The sequence below is a fragment of the Pseudopipra pipra genome, chromosome 1 (assembly GCF_036250125.1).
Source record: "Pseudopipra pipra isolate bDixPip1 chromosome 1, bDixPip1.hap1, whole genome shotgun sequence".
NCBI lineage: Eukaryota > Metazoa > Chordata > Aves > Passeriformes > Pipridae > Pseudopipra > Pseudopipra pipra.
This window is the reverse complement of record NC_087549.1, coordinates 148,947,758-148,962,382: the sequence shown is the minus strand read 5'-3', so window position 1 is coordinate 148,962,382 and position 14,625 is coordinate 148,947,758. Positions and strand designations below refer to the sequence as shown.

Here is a 14,625-nt window from a genome sequence, read left to right as displayed (position 1 = left end):
TCTATTTCACCAGCTGCAAAATTCCATCTCCGCTGCCTTGCACACACTTGAGGATTACACAAACTGGGTTTCCCATCATCAGGAAAATCAGGAGCCAAGTGGTGGTGTGATATGTTACTTACTTACTTAGTAAGAAAGGTTTCTGTTTCTTTTTACCAAGGAGTTGCTCTGAGGACAGCAACTAATGACGTTCTTAACACACACAGGAGAAAGAACTTTAACTTTGAAAGATATTAGTTTCAAAGAGACACAACAAAAACCACCAAGGCCACCCAGTTCTTCCATATAACTGTATTAAAAGAAAATGTACTTAAAATAAGTGACTCAGATAAGCAGCTACTATGGGTTTACTAGAGGGACCCTGTTTAAGTAAAGCAAAACTTTTGAAAGCAAATATACAATAGAAGTATGTCTGAAGCTACATCTTATTAAAAAAAATAACAGCCAACAAACTACTTGGAAATTTTCACCCTATTATTCAGGAAGATCTAAGAATACCAAAATATTTTTAAAACAATAATAGAAAGTAAAGATTTGAGCCACATTAGAAAGCCTCCCCCTAAAGCTTACAGTTATTGCAGTACTTCTTAAGGCAGAGTTTCATGACAAAAACGCTTTTTTTGTGCGGCAGAGACACACAAAAGGATTCTTCAGGATGCCAAACACTTTCAGAACTCTCCAGTGATGACTCATCCTGTTATGTATACAAAGCTTTCATTAAAAAAAAAAAAAAGTCAGTTGGCATCATTACAAACCCTCAGTTAGCAATCTTCAACTTACTGTTAGTTCTTGTACAAAGTATTCTAAACACTCCGCAATGAAGTATTCTGGTATGCTAATTTTGGAGAGGAAAACGTGCAACTTAACTTGAATGGCTTTTCTTACACAGAGAGTTTCTACTCTAGCTCACAAAGTGCTCCAAGATGGCCTCAAACACAGTTTTTAGCTGCACAGAAATTCTTTGTTGCCCCATGGAAGTTCCTTGCCAGTCGTGCTGATCAACTATTTTGCCAAAACCAGAAAAATAAGTCTTTCAAAATGAGACTTGATGACTGTAACAAAAAGAACCACTTCTTAAAAAAAAAGAAGAAAAAAAGCAGGGGGAGGGTAGTTTAACTGCTCCTAAAAACTTTGAAAGCATTCCTCCTGGCTTTCTCCTTAAAAGCACTGTTTTAATACCCCCCTCAAATTAATTTATTTAGATAATATGTTGTACTGCAACAAAACCACAATAAACTAAAACTGCCACATCGATGCAAATAAGTGTGATGAACTATGTTACTGTACTGTCAAGTATTTGTTAATAAGACATCTTTTTTTATACACAGAACTTCTTTGAAATGTGGTGAGTTTTTTTTTTTCTTTTTGTTTTTAATTGGGTGTTGTTTGCTTTACTTACACACATGAATATTTGCAAGATATACCGAAACCAGAAGCCTCCTACAGGGCTACATACAGTAAGAGCAGCCTGCACCTCGCTCCATCAAGTGCTGGGCTGGGTCTTCCAAGACTTTTCCAAGTCAATAGGACCATTTTTGTTCCTTCCTGCTCATCTCCCACCCGCAGGGAGAAAGCAGCCACCTACAAACCCAGGTAAGAGCAGCTGCAGAGCTCCAACTCAAACAGACATTTACCTCCTGAAACCCATCTCCAGACTGACTCCACACAGGCAGCAAGTCTGGAGTTTGCAGCCCTCCCACAGCATCGTCTGGCCAAACTCAAACAAACGAGCAAGATAGAAATAATTTCCTTTATGTTCAATCCCTCAGTCACTCACTTCTCTAATAATTCAGCTCCTAGTGTTGATCCTTTTCTAAATATGGCCACATAAGCATAAGAAGCGAGCCTCAGTGCCAGCTATGCAATTTCTCTTTCCCACTGGGGACACGCTTTCCAGCATCTCAGATGTTTTCAGAACAGACGCCTCCCCCACCACTGCCACATATACATTTTATTTTATTTCTTATAAACGCCTCTTACCCACAGTAGTTACAAGTGCCAAATCATCTGATTCCACAGAGTGTCAAAAGAAAAGCCAGATCTAAGAACTCATATAGCATTTGCTACCCCTTCTTCCTCTGCAACATGTTGATTTGGAAATAATACTCTTCGTTTGCTCAAATTCCAACAAGAAGTGTGATGTCCCTCTCCAGTCATTTACACTGATCATAGGGTTTGATCAACTACACCATGTTTCTCCTAAGTTTATGCTGTCCACAGGTACTGTCAAGCCTGTAACTGATCAGAGATACAAATTAAATTTGTGGATTCATGCTATGAGTCTTTGAGCTTAAAGGATACTGATTTCCATGTTCCACAAAAGAAATAAAGCAAAAGAACAGCCCATTTTTTTCTACTTCCAGACGAGTTATGAAGGCTTGTCTTAGAAAGCGTAACTAAATCCTTTTTATTTTTTAATTTAGTCCTAAGTTTTTGTTATTCTCTCATTATTTATGTACTACCACAGGTGGCCATGGCAAATTACCAATATAATTTATGCTGGTTCTTTAACTGTAAGACTAGCTTATTAATTAAACACCAGAAAAAAACCCCAAACAAACAAAAAGAAACCCACCCCAGCCTTCAGTAGTTGAAAAGAAGAGGTACAGGAAAACAGGAGACGCCCCCAGACAACAACAGAAGCTTCATATTTCGTATTTGTCTTTAGCAGACTATGTTTAAATGAAAGCAGACACCATTTTCACTTACTCGCATTTAATCATCGGTGGATGGAAGAGGAGGGAGGAATAAGCAAAGCCAGCTGCATCTTTGGCAGCAGGTTTGGGCAGGGCTGGGGTTTGGGGGGTGAACAACCAGCCTCACGAACAAGAGACGTTTCAAAGCACACGGCACAAACATAATGGAGGGTCCAGAGCAAAGCGTGGGCTTGGCTCCATGGAGCAAACAAAAGGGGATACTTTAATCATATTTTAATGAGGCTTTGCACGTGACCTGGTCCATTAGATACTGAAATGCTGCTGCAGTTACTCTACAGCCACCTTGGCATTTGGTGGCTAATGCTCAAACTGGCCACTACAGTACCCTTGAGGAAGGAAAAATAAATAAAGCTGCTGCAGCAGCTTTGGTTGATAACAGCATTAATACACTGGGGGTTTTAAAGATCTGTAGATCCACAGACATCAGCATGATCAAGTGTGAAACCTTAACTCACTAACAACCAGTTCTATCAGGAGACATATTACACAGAATAATTAAGTCAATTTATGCTACATTAAAAACAGGTTCATTATCCAAATACAAATATTATTTAACTAATAGAATGAATCAAATCCTAAGCTACATAACAGACATTTAACATCAGAAAATGAGATCCCATGATTACTTAGGTCAAAAAATTTACTGCCCTAAGAACCACAGCAAAACTTGTTAACACTCCAGAAATCCTGCTTTTGGAGTCTATTTGTCTCTTACTGCCTTCAAAAAGCAGTCCTGTTACACACACACACACAAATTTTTTTCAGTTTAAATAAAATTTCACTGTTGTACCCTCGTGCTTTCAACCAGGTCTTTGGTATTCGTGAACCTCTTTGAAAAGTATAAACCCTGTTTTTCTCACACATACATTTTCATGCACCTTGATAATTATAATTCCAATCGACATTGAAAAGGTGATCACAAAATTAGCAATTACTGTCTCTTCCAACACTTACTACATAGCACTGATGCTGGTAGGTAGAAGATACAAGAAAACCCCAAGTAAAAGGCCACAGTTCTGCTCACAACATGTAGTTAAACTGTGGTACCCCATGCTCAGCATGTTGCAAGATTGTGTGATTGAGGAGAAGCTGGACACATACAAAGGAGAAGTCTAATGCTCAAGAGATCTAACATAGCAATACCACCCTTGACTCCAGAAATCCCACAGTTCTTTCCCAACATTCCGCAGTCAGTGGTTTGTGGAAGTATCATTACAAAATTACTCTTTTTTTCTTATTTTCTTTCCAAGGCATCTCCTGTCAACCACTGCAGGAAACACGATGATGGAACATCCAGATCTCTGGTCTGACCCAGCACAGCTGCTGTTGTGAAATGGATAATTTCTCCAAATTATCTCACAAACAGACTCTGAACCAACAAATCTCATCATATCGCCCAAATTACTGTCACACATAAAGACTGATCTTTAACAACACTGAACTTCATTTCCAGCCTTTGCATTCAACACCCTGAGCTCTGAACAGCGAACACATAATTATGCAGCCTTTAGTGGTTTATAAAAGTTTCATTCCTCTAAAAGACTGGTTCCTGATTTCTGAAGTCCAGAGGCCCTAATGTGGCCTCACAGAGAATCACTTCTGCATGGTGGGAAGCAGGGGGGTGGGGAAGCAAAGAAAATGCACAAGCATCCTATATACCTTCCCATTCAGCAGGTGGCTTATTAGGATCTTTGTCCATATTGTATTGAAAAGATCAGATACCTTATCCCGTAGTTGGGCCATTATCTACCACAGTAAAAAATAACCTCAAGGACAGCAAGCTTCATGTCTCACAACTATGCTTTTTCACAAGATGCTTTCACAGTCGAGAAACAACTATTTTTCTTATATTTAAGCAACACAAAGCTCTTCTGGCAGCTCAGTGGATTCTCCTAAGTCACCAAATTCCTTGCACAGCCCCAGAAATAACCTAAGCACCATGTGTCATGCCACTGAAGAAAGTGAGATGACATTTTGCTGTTATCTTCTAATTTGAAATAATATCCAATCCATGAGCATTCTGACCTTACCTTTTATAGAAATTTATAATTTTTTGCTTCTTGTTGTCAATTAAAGACTACCAAGAGAGATTTGTGCAAGGCTATTTTGCCCCCCCTCCGGATCAAGTAATATAGTTAAGTAACAAATAAGCTCCTGGACAAAAAGCTGTTATTTGAATGTTATGCAGATTCTCCAGTCTTCAAAGTTAAAGCTGTGAACCTATCTGAGAAGACAGGTGGACTCTGCTTGTAGAGAGAGGGCTGAGGGAAAGCTCTGAAGGTGGTTGGCTCCTGAGGAAAAGAGATGGAATAAGGAGTAATTTATTATCTGCAGAAGACAAAGCAGTAAGGTTTAGAGCAGGGGTGCAAGGAAGACAGTAAAGTATGATTGTATTTTGTCATTTGTCAATTTGTCAGGCTCATGACTTGAGCCATCCCACAAGTACTGATTTTTGGCACTCAGGTTTATCTTTCTGAGGAAATTTGGCATGTATCTTCAAATGCCAGGACCAAAGAGTCAAGGAAGGAGTTTTATGAAAAACAGTTAGTGTTCATTGACTGCGGGTAGGTTCATCCTCATTCCTAAAAGTTGCTTAATTTCATCCATCCACTTTCCATAAGGATGTGGTGAATGTTCCTGAGGAAACCTAGTAAAAGACAAAGTGTGTTATGCAGAATCCCATGATCTGGGTGGTTCTGTCTTGGGGTGCCTGTACTGGGGTAGCATGGAGTTCTGTCAGCAAATTTCACTTTTGCTGCTCAGGTACAATCTGGGTAGAGGGTGATCTGCAGAAAGTTTGCTTCTGATGAGTTTAGCAGGCTTAGGAGGCTGTTGGAAGGACTGGAGAGGAGATTACAGGAGAGATTATTTCAAGATACGTCTTCTTTCAATATGAGTTGCAACCACTGCAAATTGATTTGGGACTCCAGTAGTACTGACACTATGTGTTTATGGGGCAGCTGGGCACTCTGTGAAAAAAACAGCACGTTTTTTCCCTATGTGTGCCTGAAAGCTTCATCTGTTTTGTCCAGTTACAACAGCTTTACATAAAATGCAACCACTCCCCCCATCCTTGCTTCTCTTAGATCCTTAAGAGACATAACACGACCACCACTGCTTTTCTGCCTTTAACTATACCACTACAGCACATCTTTCAAATGCCTCACAAATAATTTCCCACTCAGAAGATGCTACAGAACAGTCAGAAAAAATTGCTCTTATAACCTGGTAAAGAGACCACAACCATCACAGACTCTTCCATTACAAAGGAGACCTTCAAGACAGCCTTCCCCAGAAAAAGTCTCCTACTCTTCACCTACAAATACATATTACTTACCAGGAGAGCCAACTAAGCAGCTCTTCTTTATTTGCTTCCTGGCCTGAAACTTCTGGCACAGGAGATGGTGAGAAGTGCAAGGGCAGGATGTGGAGTCCTTTGTGCAAGATTATTCAGCCCTACATCGCTCTGATAAAATTTAACACATACTATCAGTTTTTCAGATGCTGATTGTGTTTGATTAAACTGAGTATCAGATGGTAGGCTGGGTCTCAGGGCCATGACATACACATCTAGCTCAGGAAGAATACAATCAAAGACACCCAGTTCTCTGTGAGTGGCCTAGAACTGCCCCCCCTTTTTTTCCCTTTGCACTCAACTGTGATTCTTGTCAGTCTCTGGAAAGCAGTGGGAGTAAAACATGACTAACTGGCCAGTAAAAGAATAATACAGAAATCAACAAAAAGTTTATGCAATTTATAATTGTTATGATTTCAGCTTAGCGCTGTTTCACAGAATCTAAGTTGACAGAAAACTGTTCTCACATTTTCTTGAAATCTGAAGAATGAAAAACTATTCTGCAATGCTTGGTTTGTTTTTTTTCTAAAGCATCCTGTTCCCCACACTTTTTGATCATGCAGAGCAGCAATCAGTTAGCACTATTCAAAACAGTAGATACACAACAGTCTGGATTATCGAATTCTTACTTGTACTGATTAGTGTTTACTCTCATGACTATTTTATTTCAATGGAAAACTTTCTATTGACTTCAGTTGTCTTTGAAACAGAATTGTGTACCTTACAGAATACCCTATCACGCTGATTAATAATTAAATGAATCCATACAGTACTTATTCACTGGCAGTTCTTTATTTGGAGGTCCAGAGGCATCAATAATGAAAACTCTGTAGTACTGGTGAAGCTGGCAGCAGCAGACGTTGAAGATTAGGCAGCCATAAGGAAAAAAATTAATATAATATAGGATTGTTCACATGTGAACTGTATGTAGGTCTATCACTGGTCAGGGGAACTACCTCCCCCTAGCCTTTATTTCTCTCAGCTATCACCAGAGAAAACAGCAGCCAACCACCTTCAAAAAGAGGGGCAAATGCAGAGGATGTCACAACTGGCCAGAGCAATCCCTGGATGTACAGCACAGTCCAGAAACTCTGACTTTCCGGTAACACACCAAACGGGAGTCAACTGATTTCAAAACATCCCCAAGGGAAGCAATAGAACTGCCTAAAATAATAGCTATTCACTGATTCAGCTCCAGGATTCCAAAACTTTCTACAGAAAAGTGACACAACCATCTCAGTAACTGAACCATGGCCATCAAGACAGATTCAAGAGCTACATGCATTTCTGAAAAATGGAAGAAAAAAAATAATTGGCTTACCAACTCCTCACAGCCTAACATTTTACATCATTGTAGGTGGATTTTACTACCCGAAGACAAATATATCAGGGGGAAAAAAGGATGCATTTAACTGCTTTATATTTTGTCGACTGATATATAAACTAAACAAAATATACAGGCCAGAATCCTCTCCCCAGCCCAGTTTCAAAAATTAATGCAAGACTGTACTCTGATCGATACAAACCACCTCAGAAACCTTCCAGATTTCCTCACCATTAGTCTTGTCTTCCAAGAGCAAGACTTCAAGTTGTAATAGTTGCTATTTCTGGAGATGCATAACACTGTCCTTATATCGCTCTTTAAACTGTTTATTTTTCTTAAATGAAAAATCTTGACTTCCTTTAACAAGGTGAAAACAAAGATGACAAGGGATAAATGGAAGGGAAAAGATGACTAAATACACATAAGAATAAACACTGCTTGCCTGTGAGCAACTGCACCAAGGTGGATTAAGGTGAAAGACTGAAGACCATGCTCCTCATTCTCTCTATCCCATCTGCCTTAAGGATTATGTTCCTGTAACTCCGGATTCCTCTTTTTTGAGTACTGCAAATGCACAGTTCTTCCAAAAGCCCTCTACCTTGCTTCTGTGCCCCTTCTTATGTGCAATTAGCCTTCTGCTAAAATATTGCAAAGCCAAAGTCAAATTTTTGAAATGAGAACAGACTGTCAAAGGTTAATAGAGTACTTACTGCTCAACCCCAACCTCCATTTTATGACAGTTCTGAACACACACTGAATGACGACTGCCACGACTGCGACTAAACCTTCTGTACACAAGGCAAGGCTGACTTGGCAGTGACAACACCTATTACTTGACCCAGATCAAGTAACTTTTGAAAATATTAGAAAATATTCTAGACTCATTCATTCCCTCATCACCCTCCTTGACCACCTTCTTGCTTGCTAAACTCATTCTCAGTGGTGCTACAAAACTGTGCTGACAAAACCACCTCGCTCAAGCATAAGGGTAAATAAAGCTCCAACCTTAGTCCTTCTTATTGCTCCTGCTATGCCATCCTTGTATAGTCCCATCCATCCCATCCCTTCCTCCCACCCCATCCTCTTTGTTCTGCCAAATACATCAGATCTTTTCACCCTGTTCCTCATGCTTGGAAAAAGCCTTCAAATTCTGTCAAACTCAGTATCTTCACAAGTCATTTGATTCAAAGAAGGCAGATTTCTGCAGAACTATAAGCATAAATAAGAATTCTGCTCAAGGTTTTCTGAATTCTGGGAAAAACACAGCTCCCTTTCCTCCTGGTCTAATCCCACCTCAAACAGATCTCCCACAGAATGATTACTCCCATAACTGCCCTCTTCAGAGTTTGTCCCATTTTTCTCTATGGCACCTGATGTTAGATGCTAAGAGGGGGCAAAAGTATTATTTAGATTGTAAGCTGGTTGGGGCAGAAGCCAAACCATAAATCAGGCAATAATAACCTGCTCTCTCATGCATTTCTTCCCAAACAGAGTTTTCCAAAAGCCATCTACACTGTCTTTTTACACCACTGGGACATTTGGGGCCCAGAAATTAAAAACAGGGATAAGGAAAAAAAAATAAAAAGAGAAAGGGAGATTTGGAGTAACAACAACATGGAAGTGTTTGTGGTTAGGAGGAACACATTGAGCTCCATCTAAAACAAAGAATTCATTCCTGAAACTGAATTATACCCAAGAACTGCAAGTCCTGACTAAATAAACAAATACACAAGCAGATTCTTTTCTATGCCTTCATCTTCTGTGTCTAATTAAGCAATGTTCCTCAAGAATTCACCTTTCAATGCTTGGAAACCAGTATGAAAACATGGGACAAAGTAGCCAGCGTGGAATCTTTTATTTTCTAGCTATGCTACAAAAGCACCATCATCACAAGCCACAACTTAGTGCTTAACATTTCACCAGTGAATACAGACAAGAGGGAGACTTTCACCGAAGAGACAGACAGAAATACAGTGTGCTATGACTAACTTCCAATAGATCTTATGGAGGAGTCAAATATCCTCTATATGTGTGATATCATCTGTGCTTATGGCTGGCATTGGACCTCAAGTTCAAGATGAAAATAAATCCTAACAAGGTCACGTATAATTATGCTCCATTTTTTTAATCAGAGATATTTCCAAAGGGCAAAGCTTGACTGTGATGTTTTGCCACTCATTTTGATATCCATCTATATCTCAGACGTCAGGGAAAAAAAATCTGTAAAGACCACTAAAAGACACATCTGTTTGCTGAACACATTCCCCATCAGATTACCAAACACAAAGATGTGAACACTCTCAAACAGAAGGTGCTCACCTACTCCCTGAGCCACGTGACTGTTTCTCCAGCACACAGCTTTCCCTACCGAATTTCCATGACATTTCCTGGTTCACCTAAGCCATCCCAGGGAGCACCACTGTGCCACAGCAAATGCCATGAATCACAAGAAGACATCTGATATCTGTGATATCACATGCTGGGATGCTGCCAGAGAACCACAACATGCCAAAAGGATTTCACAGAGGAAAGACAGAATTATAAAAGACTAGCTAAAGGCCCACTGTCAAACTGGTTTTTAATACTTCTTTCTGCAAACACGCTATGTCCCAGAGCCTCCAGAAGCCTTTGTAATTACTAAAATTGGAACAGCCCAAATAAAACAAAAAAGTATCTTTCAGCTTGTTTAGAGTGTGCTTTTGACAACATTCCAGAGCCAGTCCCTCTTCTTCTTGGGCTGCTTATTTTATACTAAATGGTATACAAAGTATATACTCCTCCACACTAAGAGTTTTCTATCCACACTTCGAGAACAGGAAACCAGAATTGCAAAACTGTGAGATTTGAAAGCAGTGATGATAAAAGAATCCTTTTACCATTATTTTTAAATAGCTGAATAAATTTCAGTCTGGAAATACCCTGTAAAGCACATGCTGAATGGCCCTTTTAGCCTGAAACAAAAGCAGAAATAAATACATGGCTGCTTTTAATTTTTGCTCAGCCATTTACCCTTAAGAGATCATTTTCAGGCAAGTCCAGTGAACGGTCGCATTAAGAAACTGTACATGATGCAACTACTTTCTACTGGTATATTATGTAAATTACAATAATGCTACTCCCCTCCAGAAAAAAAAAAAAAGACCAAACAACTCCCAAAGAACATTTTGCCAAAACTCTGCAGGAGTTTCTGCTTGGGAAAGAAAAATAGAGAAGAAAATAAGAAAAAAACGGGCAAGGAAAAAATAGGGAAAAAAAGGATATAAGTCAACTGAGTGCGGAGTCTGACAAAATAATTACACCAAAATTAAATAACAATTCAAACAAACAAACAAAAAAAAGAGTATTTTGCCCTAAAAGCATCTGGATTTATTGCTGACAGAATATTAGGTATTACTTCGCACATAACAGATACAACAAAAGAAGAGTAGAGTCGTAACACAGTCTACAAAGACTACCTGAAAGTGAGGCAAGCAATTAAAAACTACAGATGCTCAAGCTCCAAGTTATTGTCAAAAGAAAGGCCATCTACAACAAAGCAGTAAAGGATGCATAACCAAATAGTTTAAAAATAAATGTGCAGTAGTCATCAGTGAAGTTACTGAACGGCTCACACAGATCCCACAGCACTGAGAAAAGTCTACCTCGTCCCCTGCCTCTGTCTTACAAGTAGATGGTTAAAATATCTGCACTGAACATTCTGGGAGCTGCAGTTATTTTCTGCAGCGAGTGTATTTTATTGTGCAGGAACATCAAACACCACGGAATACCATCACCATGATGTACAGACAGCACAAAGACCCCTCCATGCAACCTCCAGCGTAGTAGCTGTGTGTACTTCAATACACAGCGTTGTACAGAGTCACTGAGAATCTGTAAATGTCTGCCTAGTTGTTTCAGTTTTGCAAGAGGAGTATGAACCCACTGCTGCTTTACTTCTTCAGATGAAAAAGCCCCAAATCATTTTCATACTGATCCTCAGTTCTTTCAGCAACTCTATGCCAAATAAAGCTATTAGAGAAAACAGTGAAGTTAAATAATAAAATATACTAACTCAGGAACGTTTTTCAATTATGTAAGAATCTGGTTACAGTGTTAACTAATGATTCGCTGGTGAGTATCTCGTGTTTAGTATCCAGAATTACACACAAGACTAAACCAGTTTTTCAGAAAAATACAAAATACTACACAAACTGGTTCATATTTTGAAAGCATAGGTTGTTTTGTTGTTTGGTTGTTTTCTTTAAATCAACCTGCTACAAAGTTCCCACTGGAAAAATAGATAGCCAGCTTCTCATATTGTCCAAACAAAAAAAAAATACTTTTTTTCTTTACAGTTTGTACCAAGTTTGTTAAAGCCAGCCAGTTACATAACACTTACTTTGACTTATGACCTATTTGCTCAGTGCTCATACAAAAATCATCATATAGGATGGCCTGACCATGCATTACGCGCTAGAAATACAGTATATTTTTAAAAGTGTTTTATTTTTCTTTCAGTTGAGAACTACAGATAAAGGCAGTTGGGAGGATCACCTAAAATTAACACTATAAAGGTGAAACCATGTGAAATTAAAATGGCACACTCCTCAAAAAATAGTGTGCACAGAATACTTCAAAATATTACAGGAAAAGGAATCCTATCTCAATTTTCCATCAGTCCAGAATTTACATCAGGAAGTGATTAAAAAAAAAATTAAAAGGGGGAAAAAATAACAGTTGTGCTACAGATAACCATAAAAGTCCTATTTTTTAAAGAATATGAGCGCGTCCGTGCGGGCACACGTGTGTAGGTGTACCCAGGGCAGCGATGACCGGATGCCCGGGTCAGATGGAGCGGGGCTTTTGTGGCTGTTTCTCCCACCCACCCACCCTCCTTTTTCTTATTTTTATTTAGCAAACGGCCGAGGATTATCCAGCGAGCGTGTAACTTGAACCTCTTACACCCACGTCTGGACTCGGGTCCGGTTGGTTTTATTTTTTTTTTTTTTGGGGGGGGGGGGGGTTGGTGGTTTTATTTTTTCTTTTTTTTTTTTTTTTTTGACCAAACGGCGTCGAATTCGCTCTCCCAGTGTGTCAGCGGCGCCAAGTTTTCCGCCCGGTCCCGGCGGGTCCCCCCGTCCCCGGGGGAGCCCCTTCCCCGCTGTCACCGCCTGCCCTCCGATACAAAGAAGTTCAGCGCCCGCCGTACTCACCCCCGGCGAGCCGGCTCTGCGCGACATCGCCCAGCGCCGCGGAACCGCTCGCAAATCCCCCTCTGGAAAATGGAGGGGCTGGCACCGGCGCGGATCCGGAGGGAAGAGAAGTTATTTACATGTCAGGGCCCGAGCGCGGCGCGGAGCGGGGACGGCGGTGATGCTCAGCAGTGCCCGCGGTCTGCCATGTTCGTGCCGCTCGCTCGCAGCTCCCCCGGCCGCTGCCCCGGGGCCTCGGGCGGCTCTACAGGGCCCCCCCCATGGCGGCGCCGCCGGGGAGCGATGCGCCACAGCCCCGATCGCCGCGGAACTTCGGCTCCGGGATCCTCCCCGAACCAGGCTGGGGCCGCCGGCGGAGGAGGAGGGAGGGAGGGAGAGAGGGAGGGAGGGGGAGGGGAGCGGGGGGGGGGGAAGGGGAGGGGAAAGGGGGGAGAAAAAAAAAAAAAAGAGGAGGGGAAAAAAAAAAAAAAAAAAAGAGCCAAGGGAGAGAGAGAGAGAGAGAAAGTAGATCCGACGCAGCCGGGCGCCGCCAATGTGCGGACCGGAGCGCTGCGGCAGGAGCGGGGCCGCCCGCGCTCGGGAGGCGGAGCGGCGGCCGCCTGAGGCGCAGCGCCCCCGCCCGCGGCGCCCCCGGCCCGGCCCCCGCCCCGCACCCCGCGGGGCCCCGCACGGCCCGCGGCGGCCGCGGCCGGGCCTCCCGCAGCCCCTGCCCGGGAGCGCCTCCCGAGCGCTCCCGCTCCCTCCCTCCCTTCCCCCCACGCCCGCACTTTTCCGTTTAACAAAGCGGCGCAGCCAAAAGTTACGTTTCCATAGACGACGCCGGCCGCTTCCCCGGCGGCCCCTCCTCGGCTCCTGGGGCTGCTCCGGGAAAACCAGGGTTTCACCCCTGAAGATTAAGATGGGACTTCGGGGTCGCCTTTTTTTTTTCCCCTCCACCACAGAATCGTTAGAGTTGGAAGGGTTGGACGAGATCATCCAGTCCAACTCCCCCTGCCAAGGCAGGTGACACAGGAACGTGTCCAGGTGGGTTTGGACTGTCTCCAGAGAGGGAGACTCCACGACCTCCCTGGGCAGCCTGTTCCAGCCCTCTGACACCCTCAATGTAAAGAAGTTTTTCTGCATGTTGAGGTGAAAGTTGTGCTTTAGTCTTGTGTTTTTCGTTAGTATTTTGTGATTTAGCTTTCCTTCCTCCCCCCCCAACATTTTTCAGGCTGCTCTACACTTCTCCAAAAGAATCTGGAACGCACGAGCTAAGAAAGCAAAACTTGACAAATGTCCATCTACAAACGGCTCTTTCCTAATCCTTCAAATGCTCCCTGCCAATTTTCTTCTTCTCCTCTAGAGAGAAAAACAAATCAAGAAAACATTACGCAAGTGTCACTTCACTAGTATTGATAGATACTTGCAAACCAATCGGTCTGCCAATTTGAGTAGTAACACAACTGCCTTTGTTCAACTTCCCTTCACGCAAAAACCCTGAAGCAGCTGTTGTGTAATGCTTTGCTTCTGTCAATCTTAATTTTTTCTTAAAACTTGTTTAGGTATCAGACATCTGCAAGACACAGGTTGACACATTGACAACAATAATGTGACTGGTCTGACAAACAGAAGTAAGACCATGCATTATGTCTACTTTCTCACTCAGTACTTTTTATCAAATTCTCTTCTGTCACACTGAGCTGCAACTGGACATACTTAACCTTGGGCATCCTCTGTTGTGGACAAGCAAGTAAGTTCAGTATTGCCTGATCAGTACTGGTTAGAGACATTCTCAATAAATGCAACGAGGAGCTTAAAAAAGACCATCTCACTTCTGAGAACAAAATAAGCCCAAATTCCCACACTGATTCACACAGCAGGATCTATCCAGGTAGAGGGAGTGGACCAATACTGCCTCTCCTTACATTTCCAACTGAAACACACGCCAGGTGCCTGGCCTACAGGAAAGTTTTTATCAAACCAATTCTGCAGAGATGAAGATAAAATTTTAAAAAGAAAGCACTCACATGAAAAAATCTCCAGGTGTTTACTCTGAAA

The 14,625-nt window shown here is 41.8% G+C and overlaps 1 protein-coding gene across 11 annotated transcripts in view; it reads right to left on the bottom strand.

The window, feature by feature from the left end:
* KMT2C (lysine methyltransferase 2C) overlaps positions 1-14,625 on the bottom strand; it is a 192,889-nt gene that overhangs the window by 160,812 nt on the left and 17,452 nt on the right. Inside the window, exon 1 of one of the 11 annotated variants that reach the window (XM_064638549.1) lies at positions 12,589-12,930. The exons of the other annotated variants lie outside the window; for them this stretch is intronic. The gene's annotated coding sequence lies outside the window, so the exon portion shown is untranslated. Of the gene's footprint in view, positions 1-12,588; positions 12,931-14,625 lie in introns of those variants that run through there. 11 annotated transcript variants of the gene reach the window in all.